The sequence below is a fragment of the Cimex lectularius genome, unplaced genomic scaffold (genome assembly GCF_000648675.2).
Source record: "Cimex lectularius strain Harlan isolate CLEC.00 unplaced genomic scaffold, Clec_2.1 scaffold18, whole genome shotgun sequence".
NCBI lineage: Eukaryota > Metazoa > Arthropoda > Insecta > Hemiptera > Cimicidae > Cimex > Cimex lectularius.
Window position 1 is genome coordinate 878,676 of NW_019392764.1, and position 26,038 is coordinate 904,713.

Below are 26,038 nucleotides of genomic sequence, written 5' to 3' on the forward strand. Positions count from 1 at the left end.
AAATTATCACAATTTTTATGATTAAGAAAACTCGAAAGCATTTGGAAGGAAAAAAGTTTGCGAAATGTTAAATGGTCCCAAAAGTTGTATTGGGTTTTTTTAAGGATGTGGAAAACGATTATCAACTTTCTTCCTAGCTAACCAATTGTTTTCACCTAAATACTAATATTGCAGTCCAAAAGTCTGGAAACTGGAACCGAAGAGAATATGAAAATAATAACGTGGCTCAAATTATAAATATTTGGGTTACATTAATGATTTTTTCAAGTGTTAATGAAAAAGATAAGAATATTTACTAATTTCAGAATAGAAATATCATTTTTTATCTACGATCAAATATTAAAAATTACATGCTTAGCCAATCATATAATAATAATGAATTTAGTAGTTAGAAATAGTCGAAAGAAATATTAATCATAAAATTAATTATCCTGTTAAATAGGCGGTTTATTCCTTTGTATAGTAATTAATTTATATCTTAACATTTTCATATTTAATTCTTTAAACAGAAAAAATAAGAATGTTTGGAAAGGTTTGCCCAGCAAATTCGTGCTTTTAATCTAATCTATCAAAAATTATTAAAGGTACGCTCATATAAACAACTGCTCGAGTAAAAAAAATGCTATATGTATATAATCATCAAATTTTAAGAGATTGTTTTCTTAAAGATTTTAAGAAACTCTCAAAAAGTTGTCTGATCCACTCAAGACTCAACAAAACCGGGAACTGGCTAAAATTTTGCACTTTTTCTAACATAGTTCTTGCTTTGTCGTTTTGGCAAAGTGTTAAAATAAAAAGGTAACGTCTTACTCTTGTTTATCTCTTAGCAGACCTTGATTTACGGTGTTTCACCAACGGCCTGAGAAAGCCTACCGGTTCGGATTTAGCACGTGGGGGAGCGAACAACACAAAACTAACTATAAATAGGTTGAACGGAAATACACTTGAGAATCATTTTCTGGTTCTTGGCTTTTTCTCTTTGACGCTTACATTTCTTGTTTTCATACAGAGAAAAATAACCGCATCTGCCAGAGGGAAAGCAGAAAATACATTTGCAATGTTTATTGCTGTAATTGAAACTGAAAATTCAAACTTTAAACTTGGTTGTCTAAATCTATGACATGAAAAAACTATTAATCTATTATACACAATAATTAACTAATTTTAAAATAGTGCTCACAGAAGTTTTAACAACAGAAAAACACATAAACTTTAACATTATTTTTCGCAACACACAGAATTATTCATTACGCATTAGCATACATTAATTAGCATACAACCTAATGCACAGCTTTGGAACAACAAAAATAATAAAATTTCATAGAAAATGAAATTGTTAATCAATTATGCAAAATTATAAGTCATTATCTACTATACAACGTTAGTAATAAGGTACATTAGTATAACTATTATCAACTATCATCCATTTTTAGACAGAAATTTGATTTGATAACATTTTTTAGTAAAATTAATATAAGTTTGAACAGTAAAATGAAGTAATTTTGAACTCGAGGCAATGTATATTTGATATAGAATGATAAAAATGATATAGAGATATAAAATAAACAGTACAAATTGCATGAAGGATTGATGTTATTGTTGATTGAAAATTGCAGTTTATTACACTCATCGTTGTCTGTATCTACAATTGTTAGTTTATTTTATTTGTCAAGTCGTTATTTTTTTATGATCAAGAATTCTTTTTTTGTTTTGGTTGCGACTTATTATCGATAAGTTTTATATCTGCTGGGCAAAATTAAAATTGACAGACTTTATGAAAGATCTATCAGTCTTTTTGTTATTATGCTATTACTGAAATATTGACTGCACATCCCATACATCTAGAATATTATAAAGAAATGTACTTTTTCTCTTTTTCTGCATTTGTATAACAAAAATGTACCAAATTTTGTTTTTTAACAGAGTATTAATATCCTAGTATTGGATTTCCTGAGCTTATACACTACAATTTTAATAGTGTAAGTTTTCCTGTTTTTGTCTTAAAATTGTATTTTTCCTTAAGCAGGCAACAGATTAGCATCCGTGAACATTTTACAACCCCTTCGCTCTTAAATCCCTTTGTATGTCGGCCTGAAAAAGTAAAAGGGAAATGAGAAAACATTCAAGAAAAATTTGGTAAGTCCAAATCCAAACCAAGGCAACGCCTGTGTGGGTTGAACCAAAAACAGCTCGTTGCTATTTTCATTTGCACCAACTTTGTTTTTTCCGGCATTCGCGGAATCTGACCTCTGCCACGCCAACCTGCAATAGTGAGTAGCGTTATTTTACGTAAATGAAAATTTACGACTTTAAAAAAATCAATATATTTAAATATAAATGAAGTAAAGAGGTTTAAGAAAGTATGCAGTAAATATATAAAAATAATACAAAATATGAGAGAATCCAGAATTAAAATTAGCTTATATATATNTATAATAATTATATATGCTGTTTCCAAATTGATGATCAATATTACAAACGAAAAACCTTACAGGTTAACGAGAAATTTAGGAAAACCCAAAAATTATCTTAATCCACTTAAAAAGTCAAATTATGTACTTACTAGTTCATGTAATAAACCTTTGTAAAAAATAATTTCATATATATTTTTCTTTATTTCAAAATGTTACATTTATTACATTCGATGTTATAGCTAGAAATCAACTTATTCTGACAATTAATTCAATGTAAAAATATTTCCTTCTCATAAATATTATCCCTCAGGATCCATCGAGGAATATCCTGAGCGTGTGTAAGTCAGATTTATTGAGTTTTCCACCACGATTTTGAAGATGTAAAATTACACGCATCCCTTCCGTAACACTTTGGATTAAGCTAGTGATATCAAGGATGCTGACTGTTGACTATATGTACATATATGCTTATATGCGCGGAGATGAGCTTATATAATCTAACCAATCAATCAATCATTAATACATTTTACCCGAAATTCCACTTACAAACTTATTCACAATTCTTACAGAAATTAAACCTTTACAGAACACTCCAAAAATATTTTTTTATATAGAACCAATTAGGAGAAATTGATATTCTCTGATTTACTTCACAAATTCGGATTTGAACAAATGCCTAAATTAAACTATGACTAACGTTTACATTATTTTTCATTATTAAAATAAAATCAATGAAAAATCAGTATACAGCTTTATAGGTGTGAACTGATAGAAAGAATTTTTTCTACAAGATATTGCATTAAAAGACAAATTTAAACATATTTGTACAGGTCATCGTTTAAATTTGGATACATTGTGCCTTTCATGTAGATCCATGTTTCCTAATGACCTATTACTCTTATTAATTAACGCCCCTGTTTTTACTCCTTTCAGATCAAAATATTTTATTGAAATATATCTTTCATTCAGCCTAAGAAAACTAAAAGAATTATTATTAGATTTAAATCCTTGACTTGATTATTATCATGATTAGACTTGCAAACAGAAATAAATGGTATCTTTATCTATTCAGGACAGGTTTCATATTAAGAATCTCCTCAGAAGTTAACAGCTAATTTGATTTTTTTTTCTTTTACTACTTTATTTTATGTATATGCAGATTTTCCATAATTTCACTTCAAATAAATTTCAATGTAATTACTTGTAGTTTTTTTAAATCTTTTATGTTACTTTTATCTGTATCGCTTCTTTATTAGTCTTTTTTGAATCAGGATCTCTTCTGTTCGATTTTGAAATTATTATCAACAATGCACATAGTTAAAAAATATATTCCTATTAAAATAGTCGCGTTATAGATTTAGTACCACTATCCGCTCGGAATTTATCTTGTTTCAAACAAAATGTTTCTGTGCTGTAAGAAGATGTTCATATTTGTTGACATTGTCAATTGTAATCATAGTTTTAAAGTCCTGATGCAGGATATATTCGGCGAAAGCTTGATGAAGGAAGTGAGCGATTTTATAATTGTTTTCAAATATTGGCCTTATCATTTATCCAAATTCTATCTTGAAGAAAATTAACATCAGTATATTTAATATTACAGTTTAATATTACAATTAATATTCAGTAACTTTAATATTTTAAGAAAAATGCTTGTTTTGATATTAAATCATACATCTAGAAATTAGCTTGACTTAATATATCAATTTGTTACGATTATTAAAAAAAACCTTTAACAGAAAATTGCATGTGCAATTTAATTAAGAATAAATTAAATATTGTATTGACTTCTAAATATATTTTATCTTCATTGAAAGATTAGTAAAATAAATTTCACATTACAAACACATTAAACATTACAAATGTAAACGAAATTCGTGCTGATGACAATAACAACTTCTTTTTTTCAATGTGAAGGAATGTTACCACTGGGCAACATTCCTACAGGAGACTCAAATGACAAATTGAGTATATATGAATGTATTTACTTAATACAATATTTACAGTTGCAAGTATCAAATAAATGTAATAAGAAAACACAAAAAATTTACCACTTGAGCAAACCTTCGGGCATTTAATTTAATATTTGAAAGAAAAGAAAAATATTCAGTTCCTTGGTAATAGGTTTTTTCTTTCTCTTTTCAAATTGAAGGCTTGTATAAACTCTCCGGGAAAAAATACTATAAAAATTACAAAATTTAATGTGTTAATGTGAAAGATCAATACTGCAATACTGAACTGTACAAACATGCCAAATAAATGCTCACAAAAAAACACATACATTTCATAAAAAGTATGAAAACTATTTCAAATTTTTGGGGTAACGCGCCATTTAAATTCCTAAATCCAGGTCAATTAGAACAGATTGACAGTAGAAAATAAAATGAAATTATTTTAAATTTATTTTTACCATTTAAGAAAATTTCTGATACAAAATATACATAGATTATAAAATTTTGCATGTTAATCAACGTCAATCAATGCAATACGAAATCTTGAAAGATACCAAACAAAATATTTTCTGCATGGAGAAAGTGGATTTCTCGAAAAACTGAAACCAAGTCGGTGGCAAATATATCTAAATTTCAAACTTTTACATGGAAATAAAATTTTTGCATTATAGGAATATAATATATGCCTGTGTATGATGTTCTGATTAGGATAATAACAATGCATATAATATTATATCCTTAATATCCTCCTTATCCACCTCATCAATAGTTAATTTTCAATACTTATTTTACAAATTTTAACTTTTATTACCACTTTATGATCATTTTAATTTTATTATGTGTGTTCAAATTATTATATGAATGTTCTGATACATTCTTCGACCGTTAAGGCATGTAAAAATCATTATAAGGTCGTAATTTGATTATTACGTTTGTAATTCGATCGTTAACGGTCATTTTGGGCTACCCATCCTCACTGAGTTGGTCTCGAGACGTTCGGCATTTCGACTTCCTCAGTGTGTCTACTAATTTTTGTGAAGTGACACTGAAGGCGGCGCAACAATCAAATTGAAGTCATCAACCCGCTGTCTACAGGAGGGTATTGCACATTTTACGTTTGGATTAACTTAAATAAGAAGAAAACATGAACTAGTAAGCTTTAAAGTTTCCCTTAACAATAAATAATTTACTCTATGTGTACATAGTTTATTTTTCTATCCTTCTTTAAAGTGCATTTTAAGTATTTGTTGTTTTCAGGTTGCGCATTCAGAGTAGCGTTTTTATTTTCAAACAGCGACTAGGAATGCGCTCTCTGAAAGCAATTTTCATTTCCAGTAAATACCTTTCTTTTCTTATAACTTTCACTGACTGAATATGTCACGATGAACCAACGCTTCAACTTCACACCGTCCGGTTCTCTAACGAACCTGGAATGACAAAAGAAAAAAATTAGCAAAGGTTTAAAGTGAAATCTGGGGAAATAGAAAAACGCCGCTTATTGAAAATTCATGGCCAAGGACTGAGCCATAACTTACATTAGAATCGCGTAAAAACGTGGAATATTTACAGGCTAATTTCTGCTTTCAGTTTACCTACACTACTATCCGAAGAGAAACATTTTTAAATTTACAACTGCGAAATAATTTTGACTAAGAATTTATCTTAGAAACAGCACATCGCAAAATCTTCAAAACCTGATATCTTCCTTATTGGAGAGAATAATACCGTTTACTATAAAGTAAAGTATAACAAAACCGTTAATTTGAAATTCATACATTTAGAACAAAAACTAAATGACCTATTTCCATTACAAAAGCTAATCGCCTGTTTTGCATTATCATTTATTTCATTCTTAATTTATACTCTTTGCTTGACTGCAATCGTTAAAGCGAAAACAGGCGAACCAAAGTGATTAGAGATGAAGCATATAGGCCGAAACCCCACCCCTGTTTTTCCTCCTAGGAAAACTTCGACCAGAATCGATACATGAAAACATTCGAGCAAAATGTCAGAGATGAACATATGGCGCATTTGAGGGATTGAATATAACAAAATACTTTTTGCATATTTGCTACAGTTACCTGGGCAACACTTACCACGACTTTTCTAACAAAGAAAAACCTTAATCACAGCTGATAACTCAGAAATATTCGGACAAAAGTGATTAGAATGATGATAATTGATAAGGGAATACTATGAAGCGGGGGCTTTGTATACCACAAGCTGTTTTGGCTTATTGTAACCTTATTTAAGTACATGCACTAGTTTTCGTGGTCCGCTTGACCAATTAATATCTTTCAATTAATTAAGGTTTTTAGATGAGAAAAAACACACTGACACACGTGACACTGACTTTTTGTCTCAACTAAAAACCTTAATTAATTAAAACTTATTTAAGTAGTTCATTATTTCAATTCAATTGACTCGATCCTACTTTTCAGAAGTAGTAGGCATTGACTTGGATTATTTCGCATTCGAAGAAGACAGTGGCAGTTTTTCCTTCTCTTTTCATAGATTAAATGAGGTCATTATTGAAGATGCCTAGGTTGTTTAGATGTTTCCTCAGATGCCAGTATTGATTACAAAGCGCTATCACCCCTGAGTTTTCCCTTGTCAAAGTAAGTACTAAACTATTAATGAATTTACCAGTTTTGATCACGGTTCTTTAACCATGAATTTACTGTGTCTGGTATCTCTAAAATTTGTCCACTCCTCTTTGATTTTTGCGGACCCATTCTGTGATTAAAGAGTCCATAAGGGATCTCGTTACCCCAAGCATACGTTTTGGGCATTTTTGACAGTTCGTCCCGAATATTTTATATCTAACTGTTTTGTTTTTTACGTAGTCAAATCGACCAAAGCGAATCACTTTCTTTTGTCGTTAATTTAATTTTAATTCCGTCTTGTAAGATATCAACCAGCATCAATAGAGCGAAACCAGGCAGACCAAAAAGATCAGGGATGAACAAATGGCCAATTTTCGACAACTCGCATTACGACATCCTCTGGCCAGTTTGTATAAGGGTTCATTTGATCAGAGATGAACAAAGTACAAATTTTTGACAGTTCGTCCCGAATATTTTATAATCTAACTGTTTTGTTTTTTACGTAGTCAAATCGACCAAAGTGAATCACTTTCTTTTATCGTTAATTTAATTTTAATTCCGTCTTGTAAGATATCAACCAGCATCAATAGAGCGAAACCAGGCAGACTAAAAAGATCAGGGATGAACAAATGGCCAATTTTCGACAACTCGCATTACGACATAATCAGGATATTTTTGAAGATTTTCGGTCATAGGCCACACAGACCGAAACTAACCACGACTATTTTCTTTTGCGTCGTCAAAGATTCAGCCAGAGGGGGCATTAAATATTAGGGCAAAAGAGATCAGGGCTAAATAATAAAATAACCCATTTTTCAAAGTTCTCGAATATCTTTTAATCCCATTTTTTAGTGCATTTTTCTGTAATCAAATCGACCAAATCTAATCCTGACTGTTTTCTGTTCCCTCTCATTGGGCTTGAACCAGAACAAATACAGAGAAACAGGCCAATCAAAAAGATCAGAGATGAATCAATGACCAATTTTCTACATCTCGAATAATGACATAATATGTTTGAACATCCTTTGCCCTAGACGAGCCGAACTAAAATAGCCATGACCTTATTTTCCTTTTCTCTAGACCTTAACCAAAGAATCGATCAAGCGTAAAAAACGTGAACCAAAAAAATCATGAAATTAAAAATGGTCAATTTTTCACCGCGGGCAATATGGCGTATTTTCTATTTTTTTAAATATTACTTTTAAAAGTAGTCATGAACTTTTTTTATTCATCGTTAGATATTAACAAGAGCATCGATAAAGCGAAAACAGGCAACCACAACGTTCAGACAAACAATAACAAATTTTCCACAAACTACAATTAAAAAATAATTTCAATGTTTTTGTCTATTTTTCCATAGTCTCGTCGAACAAAACCTGCAATTATTGTTTCCCCTTTTCGTTAGGCGCCTACACCAACTAATAGATAAAGCGAAAACAGACAACCAAAAGTTCAAAGAAACAATAATCAATTTTCCGCAATTAGAATTAAAAAATATAATCAATGTTTTTGTCTATTTTTCCAAAGTTTCGAACAAACCTTTTCTTTAAGTGCCTTTACCACTGAGTAAGTGAAAAAAGTGGTAAATATAAAATATTATAATAAATATAATATATTATAATAAATATAAAAGTCGAATCATCACAAATGTGCAATTTTCAACTATTATTATTAATCTTAACTAATCTTATTTCTTAGTGTTCTTTTTTACCCTAGGTACTCATTATACCACATAAGTGGAACAAATGCCATAGATACATTAGATTTCGTGGTCTGATTGACCAAATAACCTCTTTCAATTAATTAATATTTATGTAAGGTATTGGTTGAGATAAAACAGTCCGTGGCCATTTCATTTGTCGCCGAGAAGAAAATAGATTACACGATATTTGAAAACTGTCAAAAAGGAGGGAAAAAAATTCAAAAAGGTGGGTTGAGATGGGAAGTTAGTGTCCGAGTGGGTCGAAGTCACGATAGCTCGAGTGGTAGAGCAGCGGCGTATTTAGTCGAAGTCGTGGGTTCGAATCCCGCTCGCGACACTGACTTTTGTATCTCAACCAATACCTTAATTAATTGACAAATTTATAGGTTCATCACCACCAATAAGTAGAACACTGACAGAAATTTCATAGGAAAACGAACTGCCAATTCACAGACCACCCAACCATTACAAGAGAACCAAATTTTTTTAGCACATCTAAAGTAAAACAGTGTGTTCAAGCATAACGAGATAAATTATTTTATTTTTTTACTTTATTTTTACTCAATTCAACATACAAATTTGTGCAGAAATTTTTAAGGGACAAAGCGTTTATCCATCGTTCTATTTTAAAAAACTGCCCTCTTATTTGGTTTTTGTAATCTTTATAAGTTTTGAATTATCCGCCAGGAGTCAAACAAAATTGAAAACGTTTGGGATGAAAATACTCGAATCTCGTCGTATCGGAAATTTTATTTATATGAAAGAGGGTTCGAGCCAATTGGACGGTTTACGGCCGGGCGTGAATTTGAATCGAACCCGGCAAATTGTATATATACGAAAAGACAGCACTAGAAGGGATGGGGTGCTATTGTTACCTGCTGAATATGTATCGAAGGGGTTTACGACTTCTCGCTCACAATTCAGCCCATTGTGCATTCAGCAAGGGAATTGAATATCTCGGCCACCATTCAAATAGTTTATCCCTCCGCCTCGCCGCCTCTCTGAAATGGAGATGTCAGTTTACACGTTATTCTTTATTGCATAGCGAGTCATATCGATCCGAGTTATAAACAAATCTTCTGTTGAGAAGCGTTTTTAAAACATACCAGACTGTTGCGTGCAAGGTTGAAGTCGGGCGAACCGGAAGATCCCATTAATGGTCGATAACATGCACCACTCACGTAATTCCATTCCAAGGAGAATAACCACCTTAGAAAAAAAACCGAGAAAGGTTTAATCATTTAAATAACATTAGGTATCATGTTACAAAATAGCCCAATTCAGGCTATGGACTAAAATTGGAACGTTGTCATTAATTTATTTTGTTATTAAGTATATTGTTAATGTGGTACATATAAGTATAAGTTAAGTTTTGCCATGACATATTTGGGCGATATAATTACTTTTACTCTCTGGCCTCTCTGAGAGGTCACGGGGCCATTGTCTTTTAGACGTCGAGAAAGATTATTGGGAAATAATCGGAAGGAAATTTGTTATACATGAGGATTAGAGTGGAAGTAAGTGAAGAATTTTTGTAGCTGTATCTTGCAACTTCTTTTAAAAATGGAACATTTAGGTCGTTATAGATGTTGCGGTTGTAAAAATACAAAGTGGCGTTGCCAATGCATAAGGATTCGTGATTCTGGATTCTGTAGTATTTTGTTGACGTGGGAATGTTTAGATTTGTTGTCTTGTAGTATTGAAGTAATTCATACTGTTCAGTCCTAAATCATGTAGGGATGGAGGTTCAGGGGTGCCGCAGATACAGCCCAAGTCTGATGTCGTTTCAGTAGGAAGGGTAGGTAAGGTTATAATAGGTTAGAAGTAGAGAGATGTGGCAGAGGTAAATGTTATGTTTTGGGTTTTGTAGTGCTGAGTTTGATTCGCAATTTTTTTTAGCCATTTTTGAAGAATTAGTTGTCTCTGGAGGGTTCAGTGGACTATAACGGGGTCGGAGTTGGAGGACAATCAGTATACACTGAGTACATTATACACAGACCGAGGACACCTCCCTGAGTGACTCCTGCCTTCGTCTTGCACAAAGGAGAATGAGAGGATCCGACCCATATTTTAATACCTGTCGACCTGGTGCGACTTGAGGATAAAGAAGTGTTCAAAAGAGTTTGAGTTTCCAAAGCAAACTATATTTTTTAAAAGTTTCTTGACCCATGTTTAATCGAAAGTGGATGAATTTTAAATGATCAGATGAACACAAGTTGCCCCTAAACATGTACCTAACTATTGGGTTGTCCGGAAAATAATGCAGGATTTTAAGTTTTCATTAAAAAAAATCTATATAAAATATTCTGTTTACGTTTACAGGATTACTCATTTGTATGAATGTCAACACTTATTAATCCTCTTCCAAATGATATTGTTTGTTTACCTCTGTAGCATTCCGCTACTTGGAAATAATTCAGTCATCCTTATAATGTCAAAGCGAGAATTTCGTACGATTTTCTTTTACGAGTTTAAACTCGGCCGAAGCGGAGCCCAAACGGCTAGAAACATTAACCAAGTCTGGGGCGAGGGTTGTGTTAATGAGTGCACTGTGCAAAGGTGGTTTAAAAAATTTCGGGAGGGAGATTTCAGCCTTGAAGATGAAGAAGGTCGTGGAAGGCCTTCCTCTCTTAATGATGATGTTCTGCGATCAGTGGTGGGTGCAGAGCAACTCAAAGTCAGTAAAACGACCGTCGCTGACCACCTCAAGGCGATTGGAAAAGTGAAAAAACTCGAAAATTGGGTTCCACACTCATTAAACGATCGCCAAAAAATCAGCGCTTTGATGTTTGTGCATCACTTCTTTGTCGAAACAAAAATGACCCATTTCTGGCCAGAATTGTTACATGTGACGAAAAGTGGATTCTCTACGATAACACTAGACGTTCTGGACAGTGGCTCGACAAAGGAGAAGCTCCAAAGCCCCCAACTCATCAAAAAAAGGTAATGGTTACGGTATGGTGGGCTTCATTTGGTTTAATACACTACAGCTTCTTAAATCCTGGCGAAACCATCAATGCTGAATCATACTGTAACCAAATTAATACCATGCATCAGAAATTGGCAGTAATGAAGCCCTCTTTGGTCAATCGGAAAGGGCCCATTTTGTTGCATGACAACGCTCGACCACATGTGTCACGTGTAACGTCACAAAAATTATTGGAGCTTGGCTATGAAACTTTGCCTCACCCACCCTACTCTCCGGACCTCTCGCCTACTGACTACCATTTTTTTAGACACCTGGACCACTACTTACAACACATAATATTCAAAAATCAAACGGAACTGGAAAATGCATTTATTGACTTTATCAATTCTAAAAATTCTGAATTCTACTCAGACGGAATTAATAAGTTACCAACACGTTGGGAGAAATGTATTGAGAGTATGGGAAATTATTTTGATTAAAGAACATTGCTTTAAAGTAACTAGTTTCTTTTTTTTTGTTTAATACCAAAATCCTGCATTATTTTCCGGACAACCCAATAATAACTTAAAAAAAAGAGTCTGCTTGTCGCATAGCCCAAAGGATCGGTCTCTACAATAGAAAGTTAAAAAATTAAATGATGCCGCACTTTTGATGAACTTTCTTCATTTTAAGTTACATAATTGTCGGCTAGTAATCCTCAAGTTGCAGTAGTCTCCACCGTAAAACCTAATAGCTCTATAAGGACAAACCGTTCCGTCGTTTACAGCCGAATCGTGTAGAGTAATGTCTTGTCCAATGATTTTATCACCTCGGTCATGACGCGTACAACCCATTCATAAAATAGGCAACTTCTGACCTGAAAGGTCTTTTTTGGTTTTGGGCCAAATTTCTTTCCCAGAGAATGGTTTATAAACAAAATTTATTTTAGCCTCGTTTCAAGATAATATTTATTAATCTGTAATTCTATTAGACGCCATATCTAGTAAATAAGTCTAATGAAAGATGAGCAAGTACTCGAAAAAACAGACCTTTTCGTTTATCGTAAACATAATTTAAATATAAGACTATACATATTTACATCCTTCAACCTGATGATGAGCGTTTAATGCTTGAATCATCATTTACAAAAATTGAATCTTCATACTCACACGACTTCAATCAATTCTATAAATTAAGTATTGTATAAGTACCGTTCCAAAAACTACAAGCCGCAATTTGATGTGCAAAAGAAAAGCGTAGGTACATAAAAAGTATATAATTTGAACTCTCAAAATTATTTGGTCAAATTAGTTAAGCTGATTAAAATGCTTGCTTAAAATGGGAGAGTACATCTAAAATTTAGGAGTATATAATTACTGAACTTTTTGAAAATTTTCAGCATTATTGATAATTTCGTTAGTAAATATAGTTTCTCAAAAGATTAGAAAAGTGTTGAAATAAATTTTAATTTATTTATTTCTGTTTTATCACACAAAACAATATTTTCATGGTAAATATGATTTTATTTTTCCCCCAGTCAAAATGACCAAAACCTATACCCGATTCATTGCTATTTGTCTTCTCGTATATTTTTTTGGGCAAGGGAAAACAGTTATAACAGTGAATTATAAATTACCAGTTTTCGACAACTAGCAGACTATCTTTCTGACCTTACTTTTAGCAGCAACTTCACTGAGGGAAAAATCACAGAATTAACATAAATGTAAGCACACGATGAAAAGACAGTTACACAAATCAGGACTTTGCACGCATGCCATAAATTAAGGGAAAACTTTGCATAACTTGTCTACCTTGTAAAGTTCATTGCTCACGTATATTTAAAGTTACAATTTATTGTTTTAATGTATATTTTCCTATAAAGACTCCAAATCTTTCAAAACCGTCTAGAATTTTTGAATATGTACTTTCTTTCAATCCTGGTCCCAGTGTTGAATTTGCAAGCCCAACTCCACCATGTTTAAGAACTGCCCCGAGGCATTTATATGTGCGGAGAGGATCGAGTGGGGCTGATTTTAATTAAATTTCTCAACGCAAATCCCCTGCAGAGACAATAACGTTCCAGAGTCCGACCTCATTTTCTTCCCGAGGACTTAAGGACCGGCTTAATTCTCTCCAATGAGAGCTTACGTCTGATTTAATTAAAATTAAATGAGATCCCTCTGCTTCTGGAGAGGAGAGCTATAAGACTATAAAAACTATACTATTCATTTTAATTAAATTTAAAACTCGAGTTGACTAGTTTATCTGTTGGAAAAATTCCTACTTCATATATTGGGCACGGTAGCAAACCCATGGAAGATGCTGACCGAGGAAACCACAGTTTTATTACCGTCGGTCAGCCACATCTGACTCGATATTAATATTTTAAATAAAACAGGTCCTTCCTTACATCTTTTCGACATAAATTGTGAAAGGTTAAAATCATGTCCGAACAAAATATCTAGTTTTATTTAACCTTTGACATTTCTAGGAGTAGTAAGGAACCAATAAGATCATTGAATATAGTAAAGTTTTTTTGCTTTGTTACCTTATTTTCATCGCGATTGCGATAATTTTGAAAATTCTCGTGTATTTTTTTCACTTGTTTTTTAAGTTTTTTAAATTACTGAAGTCCTACAAGATTTTGTGGGATCGGTGAGGGCCAAGGAACCCGTTCCCGGGACGTACCGTTAGGATTGGCGAAATAAAGGGTTAACATTTATTTTTATCTTAACGGTCTCCGTCTGTAGAATAGCGTGAGTTAAGATAAAAAATAAATTTTAATAACAACCTATAGAATAGAAAAAGAATAAAAATATTATTAAGATAGTTTATACAGGGTTAAAAAAAGGAAGCTGTCCGAGGCGGTCCTGATTCAGGATCTACTCGTTTGCGCCGTCCCGCGTGACCGGTGTTCCATTTGCGATGGTAATTCCCAGTCTACCGTCCGGTATGAGCAGAAACCCTTGGGAATAATCCAATTAGAATTAACAATTATAAGTAGAAAAATGGAAACAGGGGATGTTCCAGGATCTTCGGTCGGATAACCGGGGCAAAAAAATAACCGCCTTGTTGGGAGGAAAGAAGACGCCTCGCATTCCTCTGATCAACTGGATCAGAAATTTAAATTGAACCTCATTAGATCAACTTCCAAAGCTACTGAAACAGCTCGTTAGCACTGACTGTTAAAAAGATTGGCTTCTGACAAAATAGATTCACTTGAACTGACCTCAGGTGTGGCATAAATAAGAAAAACAGTTTTAGAGCTCCCTGGGATGTTTATTGCAGCAATAAACTGTGCTAACCACCTCTCGTCTCTTTCCCTTATCACAGCCATTCAATTGCTCATTACATACTACGGCTCCCGGTAGTCCAGGTTCCTGAAAATTAACATTTTTTTAAATATTATAAACATATAAATTATTGACATTAATTATTTTATTCTTGTCTTCTGATGAGCTGCTCTTCTTTTCTTAATTTCGCATGGGACCAAGCCAAACAGCAAGACTAGGCAAGCTCCCAAAATTAATAATTGAAGTTTCCCCAAGCAGTTAATACTAAAAATACAACAAAATATAGTTACGTTTCTTTGAATTATAAATCAAAATACCTACTTTATTGATAATATAAAGTTAAAAAGTTTACATTCACAAAAATTAAAAAACTAAAATTGCCTAAACTTAATAATTTAATTGGACATTATTTTTTACGGTGAGTGCACATGTTACATGCTTCCATGTAAGAATTCAAATAAGCATTAACTATAATTAATTATAAACCGACTTCTTCATTTTTTATTTTTTTATTAGTAATAATAACCAACAGAAACACGTGAGAGAAGAGTTTGAATTTTAACTTGGATACTATAGTAGCCAAGGGTGTGCGAGTGTGTGAGAGTGTAGAAATTTATAGGGATATGGATAAAGATTGTACATTATATAGATACTGCAAATAGACAAATCGATAGAGACATAGAAAGAGAGAGAATGCGAGAAAGCAAGGGGGATGGAGAGAGAGAGAGAGAGAGAGAGAGTGAGTGAGTGATTGAGTGAGTGAGTGAGAGAGAGAGAGAGAGAGAGAGAGAGAGAGAGAGAGAGAGAGAGAAATAATAAAGATAGAGTATTGGAATTGGTTAACTCGATAGACACATAAATAGATAAAATAGATGGATGTATGGATAAATACATCGATAAACAGATAGAAAGATAGGTAGATAGATAGAAAGAGAGAGTGTGAATAAATGAGTGGGAGAGTGTGAGTGAAAGCTACATATATAGAAAAGTTAGAAATAGTTTTTGTAAAAAATACTAACAGTATTAGAACTAAAAGAGGTTTGATTAATGGATTAGGATCTATCATAAAATTTATTACAAGTAATCTAGATTCGTACGATGGAGCTCAATTTAATAGATATTGAAAATCTATAAGGTAGTCAAATTAATTTTGAAAAACAAATAAATTTGCAATATTTAATAATCAATGAACTCATTGAGGAATTTAATAAATCATTAACAGTAGTTGAAGAAAATACAGCCGAACTTAAATCAAAAATTTTTGCAGTAAATAAAAAATTAAACAATTATGTTGAAGTAGAGAAATTAAGAGATACAACAAATTTATTACATATCACTTATGAAATACTATTAAATATAGTACAGGATATCGAAAACTCATTAACATTTTGTAAACTCCAGACTTTACACGCTATTATATCTCCTCACGAATTGTTTAAGGAAATTACTAGAATTTTCACTTATTATGAGGATCAATTACAACTTGAAGTAAATTTAAGGAACATTTTTGAATTTGAAAATTTAATTAGTGTACAATGTAAAATTGTAAACAATCAAATTATTTATGTGTGGTGATTAGTGACCGTTAATCGATAATTATTCAGAAATCGTGAAATGCGGTCTGGTGTGATGTAGGTTTCAGAAAAACATTTTCTTTATCGTGCCAACGTTTCGATCTTTATTGAGATCATCTTCATGGCCTGGGATTTACAAGTATTGTTTACATTTAACAAATACATTTCCACATCCTAAATGTAACCGGGATAGCTGAACTAAATCAACATTTAGCCAGCTTTCCCAAAGAAGAAATCGTCACAATAACGAAACATGGGGACACAATATCTAGAAGTCTACACGTAATATTCTTAATAAATACTACATCAAGTAATGTAACATTTCGAAATAAACAGTTTCTTCATTCTTTACATACTTCTGGACATCCAAAGTTCCTCAACGAAGTTAAACTTAGTTTGAAAGAGGAACAAAAGCCACGATTTACGGTCAATGTAAAGCATGTCAAATTGAACCGACTAGAAAGTCAACATTTATCTACAGCTATTGCAAAACCGATCATCACTATATCGATAAGTATATGGACGATCCTCCTGTATGGACTCATCCTACTACTATCTGGGTATGGAATCACCCGGTATATATTCGCACGACAGCAACTTGCAGCAGCTGCCGCCTCCGAAAAACCAACATTCTCGGAATGTTTTATCTAGGGGTGGATGAGTTACCTCTCCGTTTTAATAACGAGACTTCTTTTAAACAATACTTATCTCAGTACTTAGGAATGTGTGGACTCAACAATTGCCCCTTCTTTCAATTGTTCCCTTTAGATAAGCTTGTTATTCGTAGTTAGTTACAGGACAGTTAACGGACAGTAAAGATCCGAATATTTAATTGTTATAGAATAATCTGTACCGTGAATAGGAAAGTTATTCTNAGAGAGAGAGAGAGAGAGAGCGAGAGAAGAGAGAAAGAGAACGAAAATAGACGTATTGTGTGTTTATATGTTATGATGCTTGAAAAACAAGAAAATTTACAAAATGGAATAAAGTGTTTTATAATATTATCCGTTATAAAAAATTATTCTTATCTGTAGTAATATTGAATATCATTTCGCATGTCTACTGTCTATTTATATTTATCTATCTATATGTATCTTTTCCTTAATTTTTATTTTGAGCATTACCGAAAAAAAAATGTGAACACAACACAGCCATAGTTAGAAAAAGAAAAAAATAAGAGGTGAAAGTACGGGATAAAGAAAATTAGAGTAAGGAGTGTGTGTGTGTGTGTGTGTGTGTGTGTGTGTGTGTGAGAGAGAGAGAGAATGAGAGAGAAAATAATATAGTCTAACTAATTTACTTCTCTTCCCTGGTTTGAAACAATTTTTGACGCAATTTAAAATTATGTTCCTTTGTTAAAAACAACAGTAATTGCTAACAAAAAAATTGCTTTAAAAAAATCTTTTCAACTTCAGCAGCGTAAAATGTTTTCAACTTCAGCGGCGTGTAATTTCATAACTCATTAATCAATGAAATAAATAACAATCAAACAATTGTACTACTTACTTGTTTTGTAATTCATTAATAAAATAAGGAAAAAACAATCGTGTTGGATCGTTGAAAGGGAGAATTTTGTGTTGTATTTCAATAATTTATAAACCATTTTTTACAACTCGTCATATTTTTTTTGTACAATGAGAAACACCTATGCATGTAATTTCTTCATAAATCTTTTATCGTTAATTAATGTGTGTGAAGTGAAGTAATTTGCGCTGTAATTAATTTGTTGTTTTATTGATATACTAATGACTACCCTGTTAGTAGGCTGTTTAAGTGTTTAAATTTAGTGCTTTTTTAAAAATAATTATCTAATTTGTCTAAAATATCGATTTTTAATTTAATATATAGGTGTTTATAAGCAATGAAAGCACGCGAGAGAAGACTCCGCCCGGATGGGATTGGGCCAGTGGGAATGAGAAAACGGCGTGAACGCCATCTTTGTTGAACGGGATCGTTTTCGTAGCCGGGATAAGCAAATTTGCATTTGTCAGAAGACTGATCGTATCTTCGACAGTTTCCGATCAGGGAGTAAAACCCGAATAAAAGAAAAAATCGCACTCACCAGTGAGAAATTTGTGCCAACGTGGAGACAAACGGACTGCTATGGCGTGGGCACCAGTCGGACATGTTCGATAGACCCCCACCACGAGTTGGCCGGAACATCTGCGGGCTGGAAAATGTCGTTACGCCCTAGCTCGAAAGGTTGCTTGTTCACACACAGATTTGCTTAAACTTTTTGTACATAATCCGCCGTGCCAATTGCAACAAATGCAAAGCCAAAAAAGTATAGATACACTGACAGACAAAAAATTCCACCCAATTGAATTTTTTCATTTTCTCAATCAAAGAAAATTCTGCCCTTAATTTGTCTCATTGTTTTTACCAATAAATATTTGCTTGTGCAATGTTTTAAATCAAGAATATCAATTAGAGGTAAACACACTTAACCCTTAATCTAAAACAGGGATAAAAGATTTTTTCAGAATTTAAAATTTTTATTCAGTATCATTTGAATTTTGAAGCAATAAACTGTTTAGTTTTCATCATTGTTTTCTAAATTTCAATTTGTAAACTTTTTCTTCTTTGTGGACCTGTTTAGTGCTGAGGATGTTGTGCGTGGTGTGGTACTTATTGATGATGGACGTTCCATCAGGTATGCGGCTGAGTTCCATCGATACTCTCCGATAGATCGTTAGAAATTTTCGAGAAACTGGGTACTACGATAGAAGGCCCAGTTCTGGACGTCCTAGAACAGAACCACAGGATGACCGTTTTTTGACTTTGAGAATTTTGCGAAACCGACAGCTTATTGTTGTTGAAGCGATTCATCAGATACAGGATGTTCAAGGTGTCCAAATTTCTGAACGCACTGCTCGAAGAAGATTAAATCAGAATGGACTGATGGCTTTTCGCCTCGTGGACCAGAATTGACCAGAACACGTAGTTGAACGGCTCGCATTTGCTCGAGAACACAGCCATTGGTCTTTGGACGATTGGTCTGCTGTGCGTTTTACAAATGGGTGCAGATTCTGCGAGCTCCAGATGAAAAGGGTGTGAAGAAGGCGAAATGAAAGATACGAAGCCTGTAATTTTTCCCAGAGTCAATCTTTTCAACGCAGTTCAGTGATATATGGGCCAGAATTTCAATGGAGAATTGCCCAGAGTTGGCTGTTGTTCGTGGAGGGTCTTTGACGGCCACTTATTTTTCTATTCTGTATTTGACAACCTTAGGTAGTAAGCGAGAGGCTAGCATTTAAGGATATCGACGTAGTTTACGTTTAAAAAGAGAGAGTCAGTAATTAGATCGAAACCCTCAAATGGTTAAAACAAAATCAGCATGAAGGATGAGAAAAAAAAGGAAAATACGCAATGGGACGGCGATGACCTCAGCTGTTTGTCGGCCCATAAACCTCCCAATTTACGTGTATTAACTTAGTCCCTAATGATGGGCTAATATACCTTCAAAAGCTGATGAAACGAAAATTAGTATATTATTGGATCTCCCTTCGCTCCTTCAAAAATAATTTTAATGAAGAGAGTTAAATGATATTAATAATAACGTAAAGATATATTAGTTGCTCAATAGAAAAATTACACAAGTCTTTAACAACGAATTATAATTGTAAGCCATGAAAGGATGCATTTCCCAGGCGACTGGCCATACTTAATTATTTAACGACCCAGCTAACTCATGGATAATTACAAACGTGCCTAACATTTTTAATTTTATATTTTGTTTTATAAATAATGAGATTTCTATGTTAATACCTATCGTGTCTACGGTAACAACCTTACAGATCAGAACTTACAATTAGTTGGGAAAAATATTTCCCTAGGTTATTTAAGCCACCAACGTATGCAGTATTTCTTTCTCCTCACCCTCTCATTATTTCTTAAATACATTTTTCCTATTTACAAATCATACACTCACATAAGGTGGTGGAGCACTTGATATTCTTTCATCACACTTTTCACATGATGCATAACTGATCTAATTTGACGATGGTTGAATATTAAATACCCCATCGACCCTCTCAAACAGCACATTCACGCTAATAAACACATTCAATCATAGAATATCAAAGTGCTTAAGCACAATTACTATTTCGGGTTGAATTCTTACTCGCTCTCTAAATGGAGCCAAAGAATCGCATCCTTCAGTTACGGGGACACATCGGGCAAAATTTCTCTGCACGCTAGACACATAAGGGGGATGTTGACCCAAAAGGGGTGTGTCAACTTTGTATGGCATATTCTTAGCCGGGTGAGTCCTTTTCTTCGATTCATCTCCTCCGAGGGCTTAGCCGAGCTCTTAATACGAAAGAGCTTCTTTACCGATCCGGCCTACGATGCTATCCTTTTAATCGTGCATTTTTAGTGCCAGAGAGCCACATTGGTCATTGCTGTTTGTCATTACCCAAAGCTTGCTTAGGGCTCCCTTGTGTATCCCACAGGCCTTGTCTTTTCCTCTCTCTTCACACCAACAGAGGAGATGTTCCGCTGTTTTTTCTTCTTCCCGGCCATACCTGTGCAGGCTTGTTTCTGCTGCTCCAAATCTATACATATTTCTCCGGAGTCTTCAGTGTCTAGCCAGTAGCATATTATTCTAGTCCTAACACGTCCTAGGGCTATTAGAATTGACTTCAGTAATATCATTGGTCATAAAACAAAATTATAAACATTTTCTTGAACTTTGGCAACTTCAAATTTCAGAAACATCCGGACAACTAGGCACGGTTTATATCATCCATAATCAATTCTAGTCAACGGAATGAGACAATAGTCAATTTTCCCGAGCTTTCGGTGATATTTTTCTCCTTCCTCAGGGCCCTCTGATAAAATATATGTCGAAAGCCAAAGATTTGCCAAAGAAGAATTTTTCTCATTCAGTTTACCAGCATCTGTTTTAATAATTAAAAAGATTGATTTTATTACACCTCCTAGTTTCTACTTTATGGAAGAACAGAAATGGAAATATATATATATATATATATAATGTGAAAAAAATTTAAAAATTCTTTTCTTCCAACTCATACTCAAGCTTATTCTTGGGTAACACAATCCGTTGGTGATAAATCCGACGTCCTCATTAATTTTCTCCGTTTGTTTACCAGAGTCGCCAGAAACGTAAGACCGTAAAATCTGATATCCTGTGGAATTTGAAACTAAAGTAAAATTAGAGCCACCCCGCGCACAACGGATTGTCATCGGAATCCCGGCGGGGTCACACGCAACTGGCACAATTTACGAAAGGGTGCTAAGTTTCATAAACACATTAATTATAGAATAAGTTATTTTTGAAAATGTCACGTATTGATTTCATTCAGCTTGTTGATTCAGTATTGTTGATTCGTGCTGTCTCACAAGCTCCAGACGAATAATTATGTGCCCCATGACCCACCCATTTCTTTGACTACTACTATACAATATAGTTTTTATAATTATAAAACTTTTTTAATGGCTTCTTGTCTACCTTCTTGTCTAGTATTGAACATATTTTATTACATCAGGAGAAGCCATATGAAGGAACATACTTTTGAGACCGCGTGGTCTACAAGCCGAAAGTCTGACCCCCTGGCCACCCGGCAAACGCGATCCTCATCATAAGTTTTAGATCCATAAAAAAATTTAAAAAATTGTTAGAACTTCCTTTTTTAAGAGTTGTTTAAAGACAGTCTCGAATTTATTCGTGCGAACCAGCGAGGATAAGCATACTAGGAAGATTGCTGATGACCACACTACAAATACCAGGTGATTACTTATAAACTACCCCCTTTTATTTCTTTTTTTGGAAATAATTTAAAAAATAGCACTGGTCTTTACTTAATTTTTTGCGTAGAATCTAAATCTGAAATTGATTTTTTTTCATCGTGCACGTACCCAATGCTCTGCAACTTTTTTGTTCAAATGGTAAGGTATCATTTTGAATACGGAATTAAATTTTACGACTTCTAAAGAAAATTTTACTTAGGGCACTATTGTTGTAGAGTTTGTTGTTTACGAGTAATTAAGGTTTGAAAGAAAAGTATGTGTCTGTTTAAAAAACAAAAAACTTATGAGCATAATCGGTTGGGTAAAACTAGAAATAGATGGAGAGAAAATATTTATTTATAAGTCTAATTTTAAAACCTATCAAAAGTACAATACTAAGGATAAACTACATAGTTGCCGAAATAAAAAATAAACAAATCCATAAATTACCATCAAGTTAATTTAATTCGATTACTTGTAAAATTATATAGCAAAGTGTGAGATTTCTCTAGTGGTCCGTGAGGTGATGAACTTGTAATTTGGGGTCATTACTGATCATTTTATGGCCATCTCGTTAGGTTGATCTCTCAGACGTCTTTCGTCGTTTTGCCATACTCAGTGTGTCTGTGATTCTGTGAAATCATATTTATCACTTCTTACGGTGCCTTTGTTGGATTGGTCATTTTTTCGTGATTCCTTTGGTACGACAGGTTTCTCTTTTTTCTTCCGGAAATCAAACTACGTAAAAAATTTACTTTATGGCTTTTTAACGTTTTAATCAGGGTTTTTTTTAAGCATCCCACTGGATTTCAATGTACGCGGTCACTCCTGTTTTTTCGTTCTAATGAAAACAAATGAGGATATAAAAGAAAATTAATTAATTTTCAGAGTTTATGTAAGCCAGGTGGACGGTATATTCTTTTGATTGAGACACCTGTTGGCTCGGTTCTTCGTTTTGTGTCAGTTGGGTTAAATTTACCCTCCCCCGGATAACATCGCTCATCGGGATAAAATTATCTCGAGATAACCTTTGTAGCCGTACATAATTCAGGACCTTGATGCTTAAAAAAGGGCTTTTGTCTGATCTATTCAAACATATTCTCCGCGTTAAGTACCAAATTGTCATAAATTCGTGAATGATATTCACGTGGAATTAAACCACATTTTTTCTTTCCCATAACTAATTGGTAATGGATAAAATTGCTCCAGCAGTAACTTTGTTTTTAATGAGCATTGAGGTTATCTATCATCGTCTAATAATAGATGAATAGTCACAACTCAAGAGCACGAAATTTAAGGGTGAGGAAATTCCAAGACGTCTTATTATCCATCATAATTAAGGATTCGCTCATTAAGGTATAGACTAATTAACTAAAAAAGGTTCTTTTTTTGTCGATCTTAATCTTTATCATTGTTGGAAAATCACGGCATGTTACAGAAAAATTAGAGTCTATTTCTATTTATATAACCTTACTTGAAAATAATAATTTTACTTATTGTTACTATTTGTGGGAGTGTCTATTTTTTCTTAGTAAGAAAATTTATTTTCAGAAAAAAGTGACTGTTGTGCTCATGCTGAACCGGGTTAGTGTTATTTATTGTTTGGTCCAATTTCACTCGCGGGTTTGTTGTATGAATCAAACGCGTTTCAGCATTGCGCGATTCTTCAGTGAGGAACTTCTCTAAGCTATGGAAGAAGTCAGAATTCCTCGCTGAAGATGACACAATTTCGAAATTCGTTTGAATAAATTTAACAAACCAGCAAGTAGACGGACCCAATAAGTGGCCTTACGTGACTCGAGGACCATCACCCATCATCAACAATATGTCTAGTTTCCAGTTAATTTTCTCGATTCACTAGCGTTCTCTCAAGTTACGATTAAAAAAAAATCACTTTTAACGGAGAATTTGTCAAATTAACTTGATCGCTACACCGTTCGTTTTGACAACTCTTGAATTAATTGATAAGCGACGTTAAAAAACCATGAAATTGCAATCAAGATAATTTGTGTGTAAAATAAAATATGAAGGTCTTTGATTTAGCTACTTTATTATTATTTCACATAACGATTGAAAAAAAAAACAACGAATTCTTTAGCGGATTATATTATAAAATATTATAATATAATTTGTCTAAACTAAGCAATAATAACCAGTTTTATTAATTTAAGAATTGTAAAGTTTTATCTTAAACGCGCAGGAAATTTATTTATTATGCATCCCAAGCCTTTTGGCTGAATATCAACACCAACGATTGAGTCAAGTCCTTGTCCAAAGACTAATTTAATTATCAGTAATGAGTTTTTTAGTCCGTTAACTTTGCTGAGAGTAAAGCGTGCAAGTCGTAATATCCGAACGAAATCTCTGGAAGGGAGCTAATTTACTTTTGTCCTTGTCGGGTAAATTAGACTTTATCAGGCTTCCTCGAATGACTGGCGGGGGCTTTATCGCACGAAGTGCACCCTCGCCATTTCAAAAGGGTGAGCTTTCGCAATTTCTTCTCTTGAAAGGACCGGGGAGTTTTGATTATTCAAAAGGGTTGTCGAAAGCGTTGATGGAAAATCGATATAGGCCGGAATGCATTATTTCTTCGTTTTTTCCTATTCCCAACGAGATAACAAGGACTTCCATTATTGAAATTCTATTTAGTTTAAGAGGTGCTTTTCGGAACGGGAGGCCACCCAACGAGAACACTCGATGACAACCGGTTCTATCAGACTTGCCTTAAATAAGAAAAACATTTTTCTTCTTAAGTCTAAATAACCATGCATGTTCTTTAAAAATATAATATTTTGACCTTTTAAAAGAAATGGAATAAAGCTATGTTTTAAATAAAAAATAAATACTACAAATCGGACGGCATCTTTTTCATTAAAACACTAATTTAAATATTATTTATGCAATTGCCACTAGGCTACACTCAATGATGATCGTGTTTAGATTTATAATAATTAACAAATCTTAATATGTACAACATAATGGGAATTTAATTAAACTTAAATGTAAGACCATTTTTCTTTGAATAATCTTAGTATAGTTTTAATTTTTCATTCTACCAAAGAGAGAGGGAGATGGAGGGAGGGAGAGAGAGAGAGAGAGAGAGAGTGAGAGAGAGAGAGAGAGAGAGTGAGAGAGAGACAGAGACAGAGAGACCGAGACAGACAGAGAGGAAGTGAGTGAGTGAGGGAGAGGGGGAGAAAGAGAAAATTAGAGAGATTGATATTGTGGGAGTGTGTGGTGTTGTGAAAAAGAGAGAAAGAGAGAGAGAGAGAGAGAGAGAGAGAGAGAGAGATTGAGACAGGACAGAGAGAGAGAGAGAGAGAGAGAGATTGAGACAGGAGTGAGAGAGACAGACAGGAAGTGAGAGTGATGGAGGGAGAGGGGGGAGAAAGAGAAAATTAGAGAGGTTGATATTGTGGGAGTGTGTGGTGTTGTGAAAAAGAGAGAAAGAGAGAGAGATTGAGACAGGAGAGAAAGAGAGAGGGATTGAGACAGGAGAGAGAGAGAGAGAGAGATTGAGACAGGAGTGAGAGAGACAGACAGGAAGTGAGAGTGATGGAGGGAGAGGGGGTAGAAAGAGAAAATTAGAGAGATTGAGATTGTGTGAGTGTGTGTTGTTAAAGAGAGAGAGAGAGAGAGAGAGAGAGAGAGAGAGAGAGAGAGAGAGAGAGTGTGTGTGTATGTGTGTGGGTGTTTTTTGGACACCGATTCAGCTAACACAGATACACTAAAAATTAAAATACTCCTAGGAATTTATTACACAACAGTTTTATTTAATTTATGCGAATTGTTAAAATATTATAGATTTTAAGTTTCCGTTTGTGTGTATATATATATA

At 33.6% G+C, this 26,038-nt stretch overlaps 1 protein-coding gene and 1 long non-coding RNA gene across 3 annotated transcripts in view; one reads left to right on the forward strand and one right to left on the reverse strand.

Annotated features, from left to right (window-relative positions):
• The window catches only part of LOC106661570 (homeobox protein abdominal-B), a 201,921-nt gene that overhangs the window by 101,781 nt on the left and 74,102 nt on the right, over positions 1-26,038 (forward strand). The gene's annotated exons all lie outside the window — the stretch shown is intronic.
• LOC106661571 lies at positions 1,048-18,692 on the reverse strand. The gene is made up of 7 exons (XR_001339755.2): positions 18,512-18,692; positions 14,812-15,139; positions 9,781-9,883; positions 9,550-9,675; positions 5,709-5,793; positions 2,155-2,262; positions 1,048-2,091 (listed from the first exon to the last, which is right to left on the reverse strand). It is a non-coding gene; the product is annotated as an uncharacterized LOC106661571 (long non-coding RNA).